At 43.8% G+C, this 21,210-nt stretch overlaps 1 protein-coding gene across 1 annotated transcript in view; it reads left to right on the top strand.

Moving 5' to 3' along the window:
* LOC126162160 (SH2 domain-containing protein 4B-like) overlaps nt 1–21,210 on the top strand; it is a 649,869-nt gene that overhangs the window by 514,495 nt on the left and 114,164 nt on the right. The window lies entirely within an intron of this gene.

Here is a 21,210-nt window from a genome sequence, read left to right as displayed (position 1 = left end):
GCTATTCGTCCGTGATGCTTGTTGCTAGTGGGACGTCCATATTTCCTATGGCGAAGTTCGTGTCGCATGTGCACTAGGTAACAGCGTCATGCCTATGCACAGTAATGTCAACATATTTACCAAGCTACAGATCTCTTTTCTGCCTCTAATTACCATTTTTTTTATTTTACTCAGCCTGTATTTCAGTACACCTGTTTTATTAGACTCATGTCCAAGTAAAAACAGTGACTGTGAAATGAAGAATATAAGCAAAGATGACTGGAGTAACGAGAGGCCTCTGTAGTGAGAACAGATTAGTTTGGTTTTTATAGCAATGTGTACCACTTTATTGTATTTTCTTTGGGAAACATCTACCACAGAGCCAATAACAGTTATATTCGTACAGGCTTAACATAAAGTTACAAAAAACTAACAGAATAAGCTGAATATTGTGGATACTATGGTATAATACTAAGGGGATATAATTATAGTCATGATTACATTACGTAAAAGCCTCTTCTTAAAATATATTCATATGTAGTTTCTTACTCAATATGTTAGGAGTCCTAATACACAAATATAAGGTCCTAAACGTAAAAACAAATTATACAAAGATACAACGCTTTATTCCAACAACCAGGCTGTCTCCATTAGGTCACTTTAACGAAATGGACTGCTGGTACAAAGTTTAAATCTGAATATTCGTATTTTTAGGTACTCCGCTAAATATGCTCCTTCCGTATTATAAGTACTCCAGCACGTCGACGAGTCTCATTGTTGAGTTCTGAGAAGGACAAAGTGAGTCAACTAGGGACTACAGGCCTTCCATCGTCACAATTCACGGAGGCAATTAAGTAATTTTTCGCACAAACTTCCAGGAAGACCGAGGAGGTTAATTTTAATCTCGTTTTGTGACACAAGTTCAGTTTCAAGAATTGCATGAGAGGGAGCAACAACGACGCTTTGTCTGTCATGCTCACAAAAAAAATGGTTCAAATGGCTCTGAGCACTATGGGACTTCACATCTGAGGACATCAGTCCCCTAGAACTTAGAACTACTTAAACCTAACTAACCTAAGGACATCACAAACATCCATGCCCAAGGCAGGATTCGAACCTGCGACCGTAGCAGTCGCGCGGTTCCAAACAGAGCGCCTAGAACCGCTCGGCGGGCATGAACAGTCATGAACGAAGCCAGGCGTCGCCGGGACACACCAGGAAACATTTTGTCTCCAAACAAGTTGTGCCCATTGTTGTAATTTGGCACCCCTATACGTTTGGCACAAAGATTTTAAAACAGCCTGTATAAGAAAATAAACGGAAGTCCAGAAGGAATGGTCATTATTCAGAAATGTGAGAGGAATCCACATTCGAAGCAAAAAATCCAGCAAATATGGGCTCCAAAATGCATACCGTTAGAGCTACGAGCACTTGTTCATCTTTGCTACTGTGAAACACATCTCTTGTACCGAACAAGTGCTCATAGCTTTTAAGGTATACGTTTCCTAGACTTTCCTGCTTCGAATTACGCTACTGCCTATCCCTGAAAATTGATCTTTCCTTCCGGGACCCCCTGTACGTAAAAACCAGCGGCCTATACACTGCAGATTTTTCTATCCACCTGCTCCATGTAAACAGACACTCCTTCTGCTTTTCTTATTTTGATATTAAACTCTGGGCCACTTGCGACAGCAACAGAACGAGAAATTTGAATTTCATAACTTTAAGGGCATACCGAAAAAAGCCACATGCCTTGATTCAACTGCTGTTTAAATATAACATTTCCACACGACTAAAAATAATTGGCAGGTAATTCAGCAAAACTTTTACTGCCTGTCTACAGACCAACGATTCAGCCACTGCTGTGAGTGACCTCCGTCAGTGTACTGACATGTCCCTCACTCGTCGATACCTGTCAACAGATAATTTAAACCACCTTCTTTTTTTTATTCACCAAAAACAGTAACAAAAATGGCTACAATGAAATGACATAAATAAGGTGACAGATAATTGCAGTCATAAATTTCAGCATTCAAAAAATGAGTCTTTAGCAGTAGCACACATTTAGCACCTTCACTGTCACCTTCAACTGGTGGCAGTTCAGCATGCACATTTTCTTCTTCTGCAGCCGGTTCCTCATCATCATTTCCCAGACCCAAATTAATCATTCAGTAAATCCTTGATGTGTGTTCCTTCCAGGGTAAATTACATGGACAGAAGAGAAGTCCGGAGCAGCGACATCGCAAAATATTTCATTGCCTTGTTATTTTTGTCAGTTCCAGCCTTCTAAACGCATCTATAGGGAGTTCAAGACCTTCCTTTATATCAGACACCAGATGTTTCTCGCCATATTCTTGTATCTGCTGTACTGCTGATTTATTTTTCATGTGTGACTTGCAGGTGAGGTTAGGGTCGGGAAAGTGACCCAATCCATTCCCTCTCGACTAGAAATCCAGTTCCTAACCTATACCCATTCGGTTGAAGACAATTCGGAGCATGTTACCATATTTCTTATTGTGATTCTGATATTTGAGTATTTTCTCGAATTTATTTTCCATATACATCTTGTATTCAATATGTTCATCGCTCCCAATATTGTTAAAAACATAACTTGTATATTTGCCCATTAACCAAATCACTGCGTTATTTTTTGCCTGAGGGTAGTAACTATCCTCTGGTCTGAAGAAAATGTTATTCGGTACATTGTTTGCTGAAGTTCTTGTTATTTGAGCAATTTTCTCCCTGGTCCACCTCCAGTTGATGATCCGATCTCCACAAGTGTAACGATGAGGCACACTATCAACGAGGTTGCATTTGCTGCAGAGGTTTGTGTCACTTAAACCGATGGCAAAGAGACGACTTTCAGTAGATATCACTTCGTCCTCGCTCCTGTCATTGAGTCACACATCGAGTTCGATGACGATCTTGACAGAATGACACTAGAAACAAGACAGAGTAACAGTGTATAAGATGTGCATGCGGCGCTGTCCCAGTAGTGAACATACCAGACAGATGATCCCTGCCTACAGTGGTCGAAACGTTAAAACATGACAAATCGTTCACATACCCTGAAAAGTTGCCTTGAACATAACGACGCCCAGGGAAGCGTGTGCACGTGCCAGGTATTTTATTCAAAGTGCAACTGAATTTACAATTTTAAGTTGATGCCACAATTTCCAGTTACAGCGTCTGCAGTTGTTTCTCGTTGCTGTGGTACTGGTAATATTCTATTCGTAAAGTTACCTACACCCAGTTGGCTATCTTATAGTGATTACTTGTCGTGGGAATGGACGCTCTGCTGCGCTACTATTAAAACATGCCCGAAGAAGTCAATGGACGGTAGAAAAATTGAGCAATTGATACTTTGCGTACCGGATGACATCTATAACAAATTTAATGGTTGAGACATAATTTGTGTCAAGAAACAGCGCGGAAATAGCACGTTATGACATCTGTAACGTTCACGTTATGTTCCTTACGCTACTTTAGTCAGTGTGACAGTTTGGTAAGGAAGGACTAGCAAATTACAGGTAAATTCTTACAACAAAGTAAAATCCGATGTCAGTCAATATTTATAATGCTGTTTATTAGGAACGAATAGAGTCGTTACATGGGGAAATTTTCACTTCTTTAAAACAAACACGCGGGATTTTCTATGTAAGTTACATAAAGCTAATTCTATTTTTTTCCGAGGAAGTTGTTACGTTATGTTAATTCATTGTTAAGTTGATTTACAATGAAATAGTTCTGTTCCAGAATGAGATTTTCACTCTGCAGCGGAGTGTGCGCTGATATGAAACTTCCTGGCAGATTAAAACTGTGTGCCCGACTGAGACTCGAACTCGGGACCTTTGCCTTTCGCGGGCAAGTGCTCTACCAACTGAGCTACCGAAGCACGACTCACGCCCGGTACTCACAGCTTTACTTCTGCCAGTACCTCGTCTCCTACCTTCCAAACTTTACAGAAGCTCTCCTGCGAACCTTGCAGAACTAGCACTCCTGAAAGAAAGGATATTGCGGAGACATGGCTTAGCCACAGCCTTGCCATGTCTCCGCAATATCCTTTCTTTCAGGAGAGCTAGTTCTGCAAGGTTCGCAGGAGAGCTTCTGTAAAGTTTGGAAGGTAGGAGACGAGGTACTGGCAGAAGTAAAGCTGTGAGTACCGGGCGTGAGTCGTGCTTCGGTAGCTCAGTTGGTAGAGCACTTGCCCGCGAAAGGCAAAGGTCCCGAGTTCGAGTCTCAGTCGGGCACACAGTTTTAATCTGCCAGGAAGTTTCAAATAGTTCTGTTTCTTACATAATTTTTTGCTGTAGGGCACCAGCACTCCAAGAAACTTTGACCAAAATCAGTGAACATCTCACGTACTGCACAATGTAATTTTCAGTGTGAACCCGTCGGTTCGAAATCGATAATGCCGCTATTTGTTCCTAACAAACAGCGTTATTAACAGTGCTAGCTGCTGTATTTACCTTGCTGTAAGGATTAACCTGTATTTTTTCACAGCCACGGTCTCACCACGACAGTTTCCGACAAAATAGCAAGTATCGCTAAAAAATTAGTTTGCATTGAGGGAGAATTACTACCTCCCTTCGAGCAAATTTCTGGCTGAGAGGGTACTGAATAGGTTTGTCACGTGCTGTAAGTGGCAGCGGAGTTGTCGCTGCCTAGATAGAGAACAGCGCGTGTCACATCACACAGCTTTTTATACTCCCCAGCCTGGCGACGTTTCCAGACGCGTCAAGGCTGTGTCGGGCAGTATATAGGGCGAGGGTGGACCCCGCTTTGTGTGTAAATCAGCTGCACGAGCGCGCCGGGTCCGCCCGCATAGCGCCGCGGATCCCGGACCGTCCCTCGCTGCCAGCCGCCGCAGACACAGCTGTACCTGTGGCTCGCCAGGCGACCCAGGGTGGGTGCGTCTTCCACCAGATTTATTTCCCTTGCTTTCTTACCGCATTCGCGGTCCGTACGCGGAAAGGATAATTGTCAATGCCGCCCTGTATGTGGGGAGACGGCATCCTCATATTAATACACTACAGAACTACTACTAAGTTATATTCACACGATGCGATACTACTTTCCATGTGCGTAATCGCAGGCGCACAGGAATAAAAGGGAGTGCACAGAAAGTCGTGGAAAGAACGCATTTACGCGTGGGGGGGTTCTCGTGTCTGCTCGTCGCCTCTCTGCGTAAGCAGTCTTCTATGGATACCCCTCTGTGCTTGTGACCTTGTGCTGCGTTTATTGGGATGAAAAGGCGACAGAAAAAGAATACGGTAAAGTGACAATGGGTAAAGAAGTGTCCAAATAACAGAGATACGAGAAACACAAAGTGACGACAACGTTTTGTTTGCAGATTTCTGGAGGTCACAACGAGATTTTAGATTTTCTGCCTGGCAGACTGCATCGATAAGACTTCGTTAGCTAGTAGCCGTCGACTTTTGAGTTTGATTTATGTCTTATTTCAAAACAAAGTATTTCAGTAATTATTCCTGAAACTGAAAAATACTTGACGGAGGTTCTGAGTCGTTAGGTGAAGGTTAATTAACTTTCAGTGCGTCATTTGTATTTTATTTTATAAAAAAGTTGGTTACATAACTTTAATCGTGAAAGGTTATATGTAGATTGACATCTAGAAAAATCTGGAAATTTCATAGACATCAAAATCCATTAGAACGATGGTTGTGTTTCCCAATTTTATATTTTTTTGCATCACCTATGTGATTTGTCGAGGAGCTACACATACATACCTCATCATTTCTTTTGTTCAGATATCAGGCTCCTCATTTCTTTGCTATTAATTCGCCATAGTATGAACATTTGTTCACAGCTACATTTAACGAATTACTGGCTTATCTTTTATGTTTTCCTACTTCGAAACTGCCGGCCGGTGTCGCCGAGCGGTTCTAGGCGTTTCGGTCTGGAACCGCGCGACCGCTACGGTCGCAGGTTCGAATCCTGCCTCAGGCATGGATGTGTGTGATGTCCTTAGGTTAGGTTGGTTTAAGTAGTTCTAAGTTCCAGGGGACTGATGACCTTAGAAGTTAAGTCCCATAGTGCTCAGAGCCATTTGAACCATTTGAACTTCGAAACTTACGGTATCTCATTCTTTACAGTATAATCGGAGACTTTTTATCTAATGCTTGACAGATGCGTCACATCTCAAATTTTTATTCAAATAATCTTTTGAAGTGGCATTACATATAGTTTTTCTTTGTCTGTAATCATTATAAATTTAAGCGTGCTTCCTTTGGAGTCAACAGAAAATATTGATTATAAATCGGTTTACAACATAATATCAACTGACTACCTAATGAAACACACATGGATCCCAGCTGCCTGATGTCTGCCTGATGTCTTTCTCACCGAAATCAGGAAGCAATGCGCTTACCGCACGGCCTCCATTTCCAGAAAACTACGCATGCACAAATGCGCATGCGTAGTTGCGTTGTTAGAAATTTATGCGGATGTGCAAAGTTGAACAGAAAAAAAGGTGTCGTGTGGAAGCACCTTTAACGATTCATTCGTTTTCAAAGTTCTGTACTTTTCAAAGTGTCACATGCATGAATAGAACCGTATACTCGCCATATCTCGATTGTGCCCACAAGCTGGTCTTACGAGAATAGCACCTAGACAAAATGACAATTAAGCAAAGAGACTTTTTGTTTGTTGGACTCTGCGGAAGACTTATCTGTTGTTAACAGTGGAGTGTCTTTCAGAGAGTATTATGACAAAAAATCGCCATCTAAACAGAGCACTCGGCGTTGGTGTCGACAATTTATCGTCACTTGTCTCTGTAAACAGAAGGATACCAGTCGAAAAAGCGTGTCACATGCAGTTGTGCAGTCCGAAACATCAACGGTCCACGTAAGCGGCGAACTCTGAATATCGCAGATTTTGCGACGACTGTTACATTTCAAACCGATCCCTCTGTAGCTCGTGTAAAAATTGAAACGGGAAGATCATGGCTTGCGCCTTCAATTTTGCATCACAATGCTTGGGGATGAACATGTCGCCTTCAAGCTGATATCTAACGACGAAGAAACCTTCCATTTTCCTCAATAGGTTAATTTTCAGAATGTGAGATGTAGGGCACTGAAAATTCTCGTGAAACCGTGGGGCATGAACGTTAACGTTTTCTGTGTAGTGTCACAGACGAACCAGTATGGGTTGTTTTTCCTCTGTGAGAAAACTGTGTCGGGTAACTCTTACCTTGAGATGTTGGACTTGTGGTTGTTTAAACGACTGACTGCTGATTACGAGAATTTCATCTTCCAACAAAATGGGGCGTCTCTCATTTGAGCATCGATGTTCGTTGCCATCTAAATGACGAACTTCCGAATCACTGGATTGGGGGAAGATGATGTGATTCTGCTCACTTGGCCCCACAGGTCACCTGACGTAATGCCTTGTTAATTTTTCTTTTTGGGCTCTCTTAAGGACATTGGATTGTTCAAAGAATGCATCAACGCTGCTGTGATGTCCATTGAGAGGATGTTACTGCATAAGTTTTGGAACGAACTTGACTACCGCTTGGACGTTTGTTGTGTAACCAGAGGAATACACAGAGAATATCTGTAGAGTGCAAAATGCGAACTCGCTGAGTTTACGATTCTGTTCATGCATAAATCATATTTGTGCAAGTTTGTTTCGAAAATACAGAGTCCTGGAAACGAATGAAACATTTACAGTAGCCTTTATATATTACTTATATTCAAATTTGAGCACTATTGGACCAAACAGTGTACAACAAAGGGCGTTTTCATAGTTTTGCTTTATCTTTTCTTTGTGCCTACTTTACCTTCATTCTCTCTCAATAGGCTCTTTTTCGCTCATCAGATCAAGTTTTTCCGATCTTTTTGGATTTTTCTGCGAGGCCAGTTCTCGTCCTGAATTTTCTGTCTGGACATTTTTCTGTCTGCGGCATCAAGTTTTCATTTCCGCTCCCTTCAGGTCTTCTATTTCTGTATCGATTCATTTTATTATTTCCATTTTAGCTTTAGCGAGATTCGTAGAATTCCACAACCTGTTTCATTATCTGGATGTTTTTATTCTTTGATTTACATCTACATCATACTCCGAAAGTCACCTAATGTTATGTGGCGGAGGTTACTTCTGATACCACTAACTCATCCCGCCTACCCTGTTTCACTCGCGAATTTCGCTTGGGAAGAACGATTGTCGGTAAATCTCAGTTTTAGCTATAATGCGTGTTTCGCAGGATTCTACAACCTATCTGGAAGCATCCATTCTTCCATATACGTCTGCATCATACTCCGCAAGTCATCTAATGTTGTGTGGCAGAGGTTACTTCAGCTGCTACTCACTTATCCCCCCTAGCCCGTTCCACTCGAGAATGGCACTTGGGAAGAACGATTGTTGGTAAGCCTCTGTCTTGGCTTAAATGTCTCGTCGTGATCATTACACGAGATGTTTTTGGGAGGAAGTAATATGTTGTCCGACTCTTTCCGGAAAGCCCTCTCTCGAAATTTCAGTAGTTAACCCCTCCGCGATGCACTACGCTTCTCTTGTAGTGTCTGTCACTCGAATTTGTCGATCATCTCTTTAATGCCCTCGCGCGGAGTAAACGATCCTGTGACGAAAAGCGCCGCACTTTCTTGGATTTTCTTATCTCTTCTATCAGTCCTACCGGGTAAGGATCCCATTTTGATGAACATTAGTCAAGGATCGATCAAACAGGCGTCTTATAAGCCACTACCTTCGTGGTGGGTTACATTTCCTTCAGATTCGTCCTATGAATGGCATCTGATTTTCCTATTATTTGTTTCATGTGGCCATTCCACTTAATGCCGCTCTAGATAGTTACTCCTAGATATTTTACGGAATATACTGTCTACAGCGGTTTCTCACCAGTAGTATAGTTGTACAGTAGTAGTAGCTTTCTTTTCCTGCGTATGCGCAGTATGTTACATTTATTTACGTTCAGGCTCAACTGCCAGAGCCTGCGCCATTTATCAATCCTCTGCAGGTTATTCTACAAATCGCTGCTATCTTCTGGAGTTGTTACTTTGTTATAGACAACCGCATCATCTGCGGACAGTCTTACAGATATTCTGACGCTTTCTGCTATATCATTTATGTGCATTGTAAACAGTTCGCCCCTGTCACACGTCCTCGGGGTACTCTGGAGGTAACCTTAGCGTCTGACGATTCCGTTTTGTTAAGAGCGGCTTGTTCAGTACTATCTGCAAGGAAGTCTTGAATCCAGTCGCAATCTGGTCCGCTACTCAATAACATTGTCGTTGTGTTTTTCCTTTTTTTCTTTTTTTTCCTGAACGGCAGTGCGTGACGGTGTAAAATGTCTTCCCGAAGTCAAAGAACACGGCTTCATCGTGAGCGCTGTTGCCTTCAGCACTGTGGATCTCTTGGAGGAACAGAGCTAGCTGAGTTTCTCAAGATCTCTGTTTGCGGAAACCATGTTGATATATTTATATAGAGGAGATTTCATACTTCAAAAACATCTTAATCCTTGAGGATAAAACGTGTTTCATAATTTTACAACAGGTGATTTAAGTTTATAATAGTGTGCATCTGTTCCACGGTCCTTCTTGGTAACGTGAATGTCCTGAGACTTTTTCCAGTCGCTAGGTACCATTCGTTGCTTCAGCGATCTACGATAAACTGCTGGTAGAAGGAACTCGAAGTTATTTCGCACATGCTCATGCTCATAGAATTTTAACGTGCGTTTCATTCCTATCTGGATAAATTTTGATATACTGTCCAATTTTTTTACTTGCTCTCTGTGTGTACGTTCTTTCTTCAATATAATTTGGACTGAAAATGAACATGAATACCTTTCCTTCCCTCTTTTAGCTTGAGCCACTGTCTCTGTTTAAAATGAGTATTTCAGCCCCATAAGGACACATGGTTTGTTGGCTATGTTGCAGTGACTCAGTTTTTGGATACTGTTTTTGTTATGGGTGTCTTTTGTAAGCCTGAAAGCTGTTACCATTTTGGACAATGAATATCGTGACCAGTCTTTCCCACGTTAGTTTACTGAATGTTTTCACCTAAATATTTGCATTGGGAAGCTCTCGGTTTTCCCGTACTTAGTTTTTGTGGCAGGTTGTGTTAGATAGCATTCGTCGATTTATTCATTCACGGCATGACTAGTCAATACCTACCTCCAAGCTATGTGAAGGAGTGGTAAATCTCTCTGGCGCACCACAATAGATACGTTGTTGCACTGTTTTAGTTGCATGCAGTTTATGTACTCGTGCGGAAGTCGTCGCCAGCTAGTGTTCCAAGAACGTCTATGCAGTATGTATAGTAGACGTGGGTAGTAATAGAGATTTTCTGAGGCTCATGTTGGAAACAGCAAAATGTAAAAACTTAGCGACGCGAGTAGGATTGGAGGAAATGTATTTTTTTTTTTTTTTTTTTTACCGTGATTAAATTTAAAATGTCAGTGTGAAAGTTCGGACAGTAATCGCGGCACATGGTAGGCTGTTGCATACCATGAGTTCAGTGTAAGATACCGCTGAACAGAGGTAACCACTTGATACGTAACTTGTGTTTCAATATTACCAAATGAACGATTACACTATTCGATCATCCCTACAAAAGACAAAATCTGACTGATAAATAGACAGTAATGAGTGATTATTATAAATAAAGACAGAACTGAATTACAATATGAAGTAGAGCACTTTATATGTACAAGCGCAAATTTCTCCAGTATTAACGTTATGGACATTGTACGAAGTGCATTTTGGAGGAATCTGCGTGTTCCTTGACTAATATCGAACGTGGGCTTCGAAAATTTTGCGAAAACCGCTCTCTACGACGCACAGTTCCATTCTTGCAACGTTTCTCATTGTTATTTGTCGGGCATTTCTGTGACGCTCTCACCCTGACTAAACTAAGCGCGCAACTCTTCGGATTTTTCGTTATTATGGCCGTCAATGCGAAGAATGATAAGGAACAGGTCTCCGCGCTGATATATGCTGTGCAAGTTTCTTAATCTCTTCGTAACTACTACACTCTACACACACTAGGCCTGCTTATTTTAGTCAAATTTTTGTCGGCCTCTGCAATTTTTACTCTTCATACTACCCTCAAATGTTCAAATTTATGTGAAATCTTATGGGACTTAACTGCTAAGGTCATCAGTCCCTAAGCTTACACACTACTTAACCTAAATTATTCTAAGGACAAACACACACACCCACGCCCGAGGGAGGACTCGAACCTTCGCCGGGACCAGTCGCACAGTCCATGACTGCAGCGCCCTAGACCGCTCGGCTAATCCCGCGCGGCTACTACCCTCCATTAGCAAACTGATGATTCCTTCATGCCTCACGAAGTGTCTTATCAACCGATTCCTTATTTTAGTCAAGTTGTGCCAGAAATTCTTTTAATGTTATGGTCGTTTTTGAGACTCAAGTGTCCAAAACACAGTTTTTTATCAATTTCCTTTTGTTAATTCAAACTCTTTAATGGGACGGGTTTCTGGTATTTCCGTTCATCATCCACACCTAGAGTAAATATTATCGATGAATATCAAAAGACATCTCTGCAGCCTCTTAAGTACTTCTTGTACCTAGAATGAATTTTCACTCTGCAGCTGAGTGCTTTTCTCCCAAGATACAGGGGGAAGATTGTGTGAAGCTTGGAAGGTAGCAGAGGAGACAGTTGCAGAAGTAAAGCTGTGAGGGCAGGTTAGGAGTCGTACTTGGGTAGCTCAGTCGGCATAGCATTTGCCCGCCGAAAGCAAAGGCTCCGGGTTAGAATCCCGGTACAGTACACAGTTCTAATCTGTCAGGAAGTTTCATTTTGTATGTTAGTGTAGTAAGAGATTACACAAGAGGTCATAATAAGAGACTAAGAAATGGTGCATTTTAATACCCATAGACTAAGTAAACTCTAACCGCAGATGATGAACGGTGATGCTGGTAACTGGTCTGCCAAAAACGTTTGAGTAAAAAAAAAGAAATGCAAACCGCTCTGAACAGTATATACCAAAGCTGCACAGCACGAAGCTTCAAAGTTTTACTGTTTTCTTTGAATCTGTCTATGGCTGTTAGATGATGTTTAAATGTAGCTGTTCAAGCGTTTTCCGCATTCTTACACAAAGTTGCCTTTGGATGCTGCAACACGTACACGAGAGCGGTATTGCGGGTTGCCGCTACCGATGAGATGGCTAACACTGATCAGAATGTAGAGCTGTCAAACGATACACAGGGTGATCCTTGATGATGTTTACGAACTTTGAAATTTGTTGGAGAGTGGTAAATGTATCAATCTTAGTAAAGGAACTATGGACCGGAAGCGACAGTCGATAGTTGTAAGCGAAACTAGTTCTGATACCTCTTACAGTGGACCTCTTCTGCTGATTTTCATTTTCTGGGAGATGGTAGTAAGGACGAATACAAGAAAAAATGTCCAGCAAACGTGAGCTCTAAAACGCACACATTAAGAGCTATGAGCGCTCGTCCTTCTTTGCCACTGTGAAACACATCTCTTCTACTGAACAAGTACCAACATCTCTTAAGGTATGCGCTTTAGAGCATATTTTTACCAGCCAATTTTTTTCTTGTTTTGGTCCATATATACTACCTTGTCCCAAAATATCGAAAGTAAAGAGCTTGGCGTAGAAGAGGTGCACGTCAGAGATATTAGAACTACTTTCGGACGTAACTTTCGACTCTGTCGGTTTCGGTCCACGGTCCCTCACCCCAAACTGATATCATTTACCCTTCTCCATAATCTCTGACGGTTAATAAAATCAGCACGAAATCGTCATGTATATCAGTAAATGATCATCCAACATGGGCCACTTGGAGTGTTGTACGATAAGCCATATTTTTAATTAATTCTTTTACTTTTTTCTTTGCCTCAATTTGCATCTTTATTTCAAATTTTCCCTTTTTTCAGAAGTCAAAGACCTACTCCTTGGACACGATTTCGACTAAGAGCGTTCATTTACTATGGATATTTAGAGCCCAACTAGTTCATTCTTGCACCAGACGATAATTGCTTCACGTTTCATACCGTACGAGGATCAGTGATGGAGAGGAGATCTGAATCCAGTGTTGTACGGGTACATAAATTGATTGTCATTACATTGGCAGGCATGTGTCTAAAATAAAATATTTTTGACACATGGATCTATGCCGACAATTGTAAAAACGGCGATGGTACATTAGTCCTTACTAATGTAAAATTGCTACCTTCTGAAGAAGACAAATTTATATTTGTCGAAACCTAGGTAAAGAATTTCTTTATCCATTGCAACTGGTCGGCTGTTTATAATTTTATTATATCGCACATTGCTTATGTCCATAACAGCGTTCCCATACACTTTCTTCATGCGTGGGCTTAGAACTTAAAAAATCATGGGTCAAGAAGCAACCCACCGAATTTTTCCAAACTGGTTTTGATGCCTGGGTCCAATGATGGCGCAAATGTGTACAAACACATGGTGACTATGTTGAACGATAGTAGATGACTTTTCAGGCTATAATCTGTGCTGTTTCCGCTATTACATGTCCATTATTAAGTTTATGGTACAGGAGACATTACTTTTTTGTAGACAGTCGTAGCTGTAAATAAGCAGCCTCTGAAAAAATGGTTCACATGGCCCTGAGCACTATGGGACTTAACACCTGTGGTCATCAGTCCCCTAGAACTTAGAACTACTTTAACCTAACTAACCTAAGGACATCACACACATCCATGCCCGAGGCAGGATTCGAACCTGCGACCGTAGCGGTCACGAGGTTCCAGACTGAAGCGCCTAGAACCGCACGGCCACACCGGCCGGCAAGCAGCCTCTGACTGCAAAAACTGTGTTTCTTTCTTCAGTGCACAATCGCCTTGAAATGCGCCTATTCACATGGTAGCATGTTGCAAAAATTACATTACAACCGTGCGTAACAATATAACACCATTACTCGTGCACTGTATGTTACAAGTCGCCAGACCTATAGGATTATAAGATCAGATTGTAAGTTCTTGAGCGTGTCTGACTCTACATGACATTACAATTACTGTATTCAGAGGCTGTTTATTTACAATTGCTTCTTAAGTCAAAGAAAATGCCTACAGTCCTCAAGCTATCGTTTAGACCATCACGAAAGAATAAAGTGCATTTTCTGTGTTTAATGCTTATCTGAAGACTCATGATCCAAAATCAAACAACAAACGAAAGAAAGTGATTGAAATGTTTGGACACGTGATGGTTGAGAGGTGGAACCAACCGGATGGAGGTCCTCGGGACGGTACACGTGCCAGCAGCGGATACGCCGTAGCGAGGGTGTGGGAGTCCACTTCCGCCTACGTCGCGGCCTTCCTGTTATAAGAGGGTCGGTTCTGGGACCGGGGAGGCGGGGGGTGGGGGAGAGTGCAGACAGAGAAGGGATGCTCATCTGTCACGGGCACACCCCTGTTCTGCCCCGCGGCCAAATCCCGCCAGGGTAATGGCCCGCTGACGTCTCCTGAGCTCGGCCTCGGAATCAAAAGGCCCCGCTCCCTCATCAGATGTAACTTCTCGGCGAGGGCCGCCACCAGTGGAATGCAAACTGCGCCAACAACAGCCGCAGCGGGCCACCACCCCACCAACTCGCAAATTATTCCAGCCGTAGGGGCGTTCCATTCTCTTCTGCTGCAGTGTAATATGCCCGTCACAGGAGTCACGACGAGACCCTTGTGCAGCTGTGCAAGAGCTGAAAATACTCTGCTTACACTCTGAAAACTTGGGATCTCACTTGTTCAATTGTTTCAGCTTGTACACAACCTGACGGTTAGAGATAAACTGCGGGCACATTGAAGACCCCAGAGAAATTTGCTCTAATGAATATGCACTGTTGCTATGAATGTAGGCTTCTGAGAATGCTACTATAACGCAGTCTGACTTCATGAGTAATCTAACACACTTAAACTTACTTAGAGCAACGGTTAAATCCTCCGTAATAACTCACTTTAGTACCAGAACAAGTTTTCAGTCCCACCTCACAGTTAAATCATGTGCGATGAACTTGCTTGGTCGACATTAATAATACTAAGCACTTTTCTACAAATAACAGACTAATATTGTGTTAAATCCAGCCTAGTCGTCAAATATGGGGTGTCTAGGAACCCTGCTTTCTCGCATCACTAGATAACATTCAAACAAATCGTTTTAATGAATTTTATTACACAACGAACAAATACAGTACTTAAGTTTGTGTTACACAGATGTGTCGCAAGCAAAGGGCGACAGACAAAATAAGAAATCTCTTCAGTATAACAATTCCCAAGTCTGTGTCACATAGGCAGTACAAGCAAGTGATTGAAGTTGACGCTTCTATACAAATTGCTAGTCTTTAAGCTGCTTAGAACTGGCTGGGACCAGTCGGGCGCGGCGCTTATGTCCTCTTCACATTGGGGCCGCTGCTGTCGCGTTGTCCTCCTGGAGAGGGGTTGGTCAGCGTGCGATTGCCTGATGTCTTCTCACAGCCATCTCTTCTCTATCGTTCCCGACTGGAGTGCCTGCGCCTGACTTTACGCAGTAACATATTTGAATATCTGCAGAAGATTAAATGGAAAGTGACACAGTAAGTGCTGGTTCGTCGATCTCGACGAGAAGTAGCCTTCTGTAACCCGAAAGAAATCTATTAAGAATGCGGCAAGCAGTCTCACGCTGTCGAAAAGTCTGTGCGACATGGCCTGTAATTCTCATTAAGTAATGAGCGTACTGAAGGCACAAAATCAGAGTAGATTAGGATTATTGAACAGTGCAACGCCGCGTAGCGTCATGGCTCCTCAAAGTTAATCATTATAGAAATAAATGTAAGAGATTTCGTATTACTTCACAATCATTGGAACCCAACAGATATATTCGCTTTACATGAAAAACCAGAATCATTTTTACAAGAACTACATGGTGCTTATACCACAGCAAGTGGCTGACTTCGTTTACAAAGTTCTGTGGAAACAATCGAGAATGCAAAGAACTGGTAGGTGAATGAAAACGTGAATACTCAGCTCGTTTATGAATTAAATATACTGTACAGAAAACGCGAGAACTGGCCCACGCGAACTGAGACAGTAAGTCCCACGATGTTACTCATAATGGTTCAATGCAGACAAGTACACCTTATTTCAAAAAGGCTTGCAGCCCTTCCACATAGAAAATTTTGTCGCAATTCTCGTAACAGAGTCTACTATAACGGCTTTGAATCCAGGCTGCAGTTGCACAGCACTCTCGTTTCTTCTCATTGTATTCCAGAACAGCCATGTTTCCTACCACACCACACACATACAAGAACGGAACACGACAGCCAGAACAGAATTGAAGCCTTTGATCTTGTTCAAAACTACGGGCCATGCCGTCTCACCAATCGCTCGCCCCAAAGACCTTCGTTAAGACAAACCATCCTTGCAGTGTCAGTAGCGACTGCACAGATGTTCACTAGTGGGCACAGATATTATAGCAAAACTGCTCACGATGCAACGGGCGCGTACAACGAGATCAATAAAATGAGGTGAAGAAAGTCGTGGGATAGCGATATGCACTTATACAGATGGCGGAAGTATCGCGCACACAAAGTAATGGCAGCTGTCATTTGTACTCAGGTGAGTCGCGTGAAAATGTTTTCGATGTGAATAAGCCGCATGGCGGGAATTTACACACTTTGGACACGGAATGGCAGTTGGAGATAGACGCATGAGACATTCCATTTCGTAAATCATTAGGGAATTCAATATTCCTAGATCCACAGTGTCAAGAGTGTGCTGAGAATATCAAAATTTACCTCTCACATCGGACAACGCTGTCTCCGACAGACTTCACTTAACGACCGAGAGCAGTAGCGTTTGCGTAGAGTTGTCAGTCCTAACAGACAAGCAACACAGCGTGAAATAACTGCAGAAATTAATGTGGTACCTACGAAGATATCCATTAGGACAGTGCAGCGAAATTTGGCGTTAATGAGCTATGGCAGCAGACGACCGACGCGAGTGCGTTTGCTAACAGCAGAACATTGCCTGCAGCACCTCTCTTGGGCTCGTGACTATATCAGTTGAACCCTAGACGACTGCAAAACTGTGGCCTAGTTAGATGATTCCCGATTTCAGTTGTTAACAGCTGATGTTAGCCCACGAAGCCTTGGATCCAAGTTGTCAACAAGGTATTGTGCTGCCTGGTGGTGGCTTCATAATAGTGTAGGCTGTGAAACTTCCTGGCTGTTTAAAACTGTGTGCCGGACCGAGACTCGAACTTGGGACCTTTGCCTTTCGCGGGCAAGTGCTCTACCAACTGAGCTACCCAAGCACGACTCACGCCCCGCCCTCACAGCTCTACTTCTGCCAGTACCTCGTCTCCTACCTTCCAAACTTAACAGAAGCTCTTCTGCGAACCTTGCAGAACTAGCACTCCTGAAAGAAAGGATATTGCGGAGACATGGCTTAGCCACAGCCTGGGGGATGTTTCCAGAATGAGATTTTCACTCTGCAGCGGAGTGTGCGCTGATATGAAACTTCCTGGCAGATTAAAACTGTGTGCCGGACCGAGACTCGAACTCGGGACCTTTGCCTTTCGCGGGCAAGCGCTCTAGTTCTGCAAGGTTCGCAGAAGAGCTTCTGTTAAGTTTGGAAGGTAGGAGACGAGGTACTGGCAGAAGTAGAGCTGTGAGGGCGGGGCGTGAGTCGTGCTTGGGTAGCTCAGTTGGTAGAGCACTTGCCCGCGAAAGGCAAAGGTCCCGAGTTCGAGTCTCGGTCCGGCACACAGTTTTAATCTGCCAGGAAGTTTCATATCAGCGCACACTCCGCTGTAGAGTGAAAATCTCATTCTGGAGTGTAGGCTGTGTTTACATGGAATGGACTGGACCTTCTGGTCCATCTCAATGGCGATAGATGTAGCATAGCTCAATATTTCTGCAGGGGCTTCCAGCGACTTGTAGAGTCAATGCTACGTCGTTTTGGTTCACTTCGCCGGGTAAGAGCAGGTCAGACATAATATTAGAATGTGTCCCATGACTTATGTCACCTCAATGCATGACGTTGGCAATAATTACAGGCAACTTTCAAGCTGTATTGGCTGCCAGCATTAAAGTTCAAAGGTTGTAAGGAAACAAGTACCCTATGTAATAATAGGCACCGATCCAAGATTGGCCTCTTAATTGGCGGGGGGAGAGGGGGGAGGGCCGGGGCAGAGGACAATTCCTTATTGCCTCCTCCCCGTCCCCCTAAATATAATTTACTGTCACTCCCACTTTCAACGCACCGTACTTGCAACAACAACAATACACAAATAATTCCTTGCTCCTGTTAATCGTTAGTACATTGCTATAGCCTAACTTGCAAAAATATAATTCCAGCAATATCTTCATTACATTTACATCTACATTTATACTCCGCAAGGCACCCAACGGTGTATGGCGGAGGGCACGTGCCATTATCAGTATTTCACCAAGCACTACGATTATGAATAGAAGTCTGCAGATTGTGGTCATGCATGCGTGTAAATGAGATAGATGCTGTTTCTCTCAGTCCATACCCTCCTACAGTCAGCAAAGTTGGCTGTTCTCTTACTTTTTTCTTAGCGCTGGGGCTTCTTCTTTCTAGAAATACTTGAAAATTTTGTTAAAAACCTACTGAAATCTTCTAAAAAAAACTCTTGGTAGCAGCATTAGCTGCTAATAATTTCTTTACTACAGGATCATACACAACCGGTTTCGTGATGATTTAATCCCATTCCCAGGTCTATATTTTTACGAAAAAATGTAATATGAATTAGTAGGTATATTAATCGTAAAAGTAAGGCCATTAACCAGAAGGACAGCGAAACATTACTATCCAATTTAGGCGGTTCTGGCTTTTCGAACGTTGACCGAACGTTGAGAGACAGTGCATTTTTAACGAACCAATGTTAAATTAGTTATGTGAGTATTTGTTGCCCTGTTCGCCTGGTTAATTGTCTTGTTTTTACCAGTGTTATACCTTCTAATTCATATCACAGTTTTTCATAGAGGTGTACAGCTGAAGATGCGATTAAATCATCGCGAAACCGATTGTGCACGAGCCTGTAATAAAGAACTACTACTAACTGTCGCGGTTACCGTAAGTTTTTTTATAAAATTTTAATATTTTGTTTTAATTTTTAAAATATTTCCATCATTTAAGCTGTGACTACCCAAACGATAGAATCATCCTTTTTCTTTCTGTCTTGGCTCAGTCAGCTTCGTGGGGTTTCCCGGTTCCCCTTGTGGACTCCAGAACAGTGTGGGGCTGGTTGCTGGCAGCCTGTGCTGTGCGCCTTCCTCTGGCTGGCATACTCTGTACAGCCGCTCAGTCCGCAAGCCCATCCACGTGGACCGAGCGAGGTGGCGCAGTGGTTAGACACTGGACTCGCATTCGGGAGGACGACGGTTCAATCCCGCGTCCGGCCATCCTGATTTAGGTTTTCCGTGATTTCCCTAAATCGCTACAGGCAAATGCCGGGATGGTTCCTCTGAATGGGCACGGCCGACTTCCTTCCCCATCCTTCCCTAATCCGGTGAGACCGATGACCACGCTGTCTGGTCTCCTTCCCCAAACAACCAACCAACCAACCATCCACGTGGGGCGGCCCTCTGGCGAGCAGCTGAAAAGTGTACTCGGTTAAATATAACTGGTAGTTTTCTGGAATTTAATACAGTTTTAGACTCTAATCATGCTACTTTATTTTCCGAAAACTAAGAACCTTCCATACTGATACACGTGTGGAATGTTGATTGAGGGTGGGGTCATCATCTCTACCCCCCTCTCTCCCACAGTCAACAATACAGCAGGTAGAAACGACGATTTTAGAATCAAACTTTTCCGAGAACCCGGTGAGAGAAGCAGGAATTATGAAAATTATGTGTCTCGTACGAAGGACGGAAGGAAGGAACATTTGTACACTCCTGGAAATGGAAAAAAGAACACATTGACACCGGTGTGTCAGACCCACCATACTTGCTCCGGACACTGCGAGAGGGCTGTACAAGCAATGATCACACGAGCGGCACAGCGGACGCACCAGGAACCGCGGTGTTGGCCGTCGAATGGCGCTAGCTGCGCAGCATTTGTGCACCGCCGCCGTCAGTGTCAGCCAGTTTGCCGTGGCATACGGAGCTCCATCGCAGTCTTTAACACTGGTAGCATGCCGCGACAGCGTGGACGTGAACCGTATGTGCAGTTGACGGACTTTGAGCGAGGGCGTTTAGTGGGCATGCGGGAGGCCGGGTGGACGTACCGCCGAATTGCTCAACACGTGGGGCGTGAGGTCTCCACAGTACATCGATGTTGTCGCCAGTGGTCGGCGGAAGGTGCACGTGCCCGTCGACCTGGGACCGGATCGCAGCGACGCACGGATGCACGCCAAGACCGTAGGATCCCACGCAGTGCCGTAGGGGACCGCACCGTCACTTCCCAGCAAATTAGGGACACTGTTGCTCCTGGGGTATCGGCGAGGACCACTCGCAACCGTCTCCATGAAGCTGGGCTACGGTCTCGCACACCGTTAGGCCGTCGTCCGCTCACGCCCCAACATCGTGCAGCCCGCCTCCAGTGGTGTCGCGACAGGCGTGAATGGAGGGACGAATGGAGACGTGTCGTCTTCAGCGATGACAGTCGCTTCTGCCTTGCTGCCAATGATGGTCGTATGCGTGTTTGGCGCCGTGCAGGTGAGCGCCACAATCAGGACTGCATACGACCAAGGCACACAGGGCCAACACCCGGCATCATGGTGTGGGGAGCGATCTCGTACACTGGCCGTACACCACTGGTGATCGTCGAGGGGACACTGAATAGTGCACGGTACATCCAAACCGTCTTCGAACCCATCGTTCTACCATTCCTAGACCGGCAAGGGAACTTGCTGTTCCAACAGGACAATGCACGTCCGCATGTATCCCGTGCCACCCAACGTGCTCTAGAAGGTGTAAGTCAACTACCCTGGCCAGCAAGATCTCCGGATCTGTCCCCCATTGAGCATGTTTGGGATTGGATGAACCGTCGTCTCACGCGGTCTGCACGTCCAGCACGAACGCTGGTCCAACTGAGGCGCCAGGTGGAAATGGCATGGCAAGCCGTTCCACAGGACTACATCCAGCATCTCTACGATCGTCTCCATGGGAGAATAGCAGCCTGCATTGCTGCGAAAGGTGGTTATACCCTGTACTAGTGCCGACATTGTGCATGCTCTGTTGCCTGTGTCTATGTGCCTGTGGTTCTGTCAGTGTGATCATGTGATGTATCTGACCCCAGGAA

This window comes from Schistocerca cancellata, chromosome 2 (assembly GCF_023864275.1).
Source record: "Schistocerca cancellata isolate TAMUIC-IGC-003103 chromosome 2, iqSchCanc2.1, whole genome shotgun sequence".
Lineage (NCBI taxonomy): Eukaryota > Metazoa > Arthropoda > Insecta > Orthoptera > Acrididae > Schistocerca > Schistocerca cancellata.
This window is presented reverse-complemented; position numbering and strand designations above follow the sequence as displayed.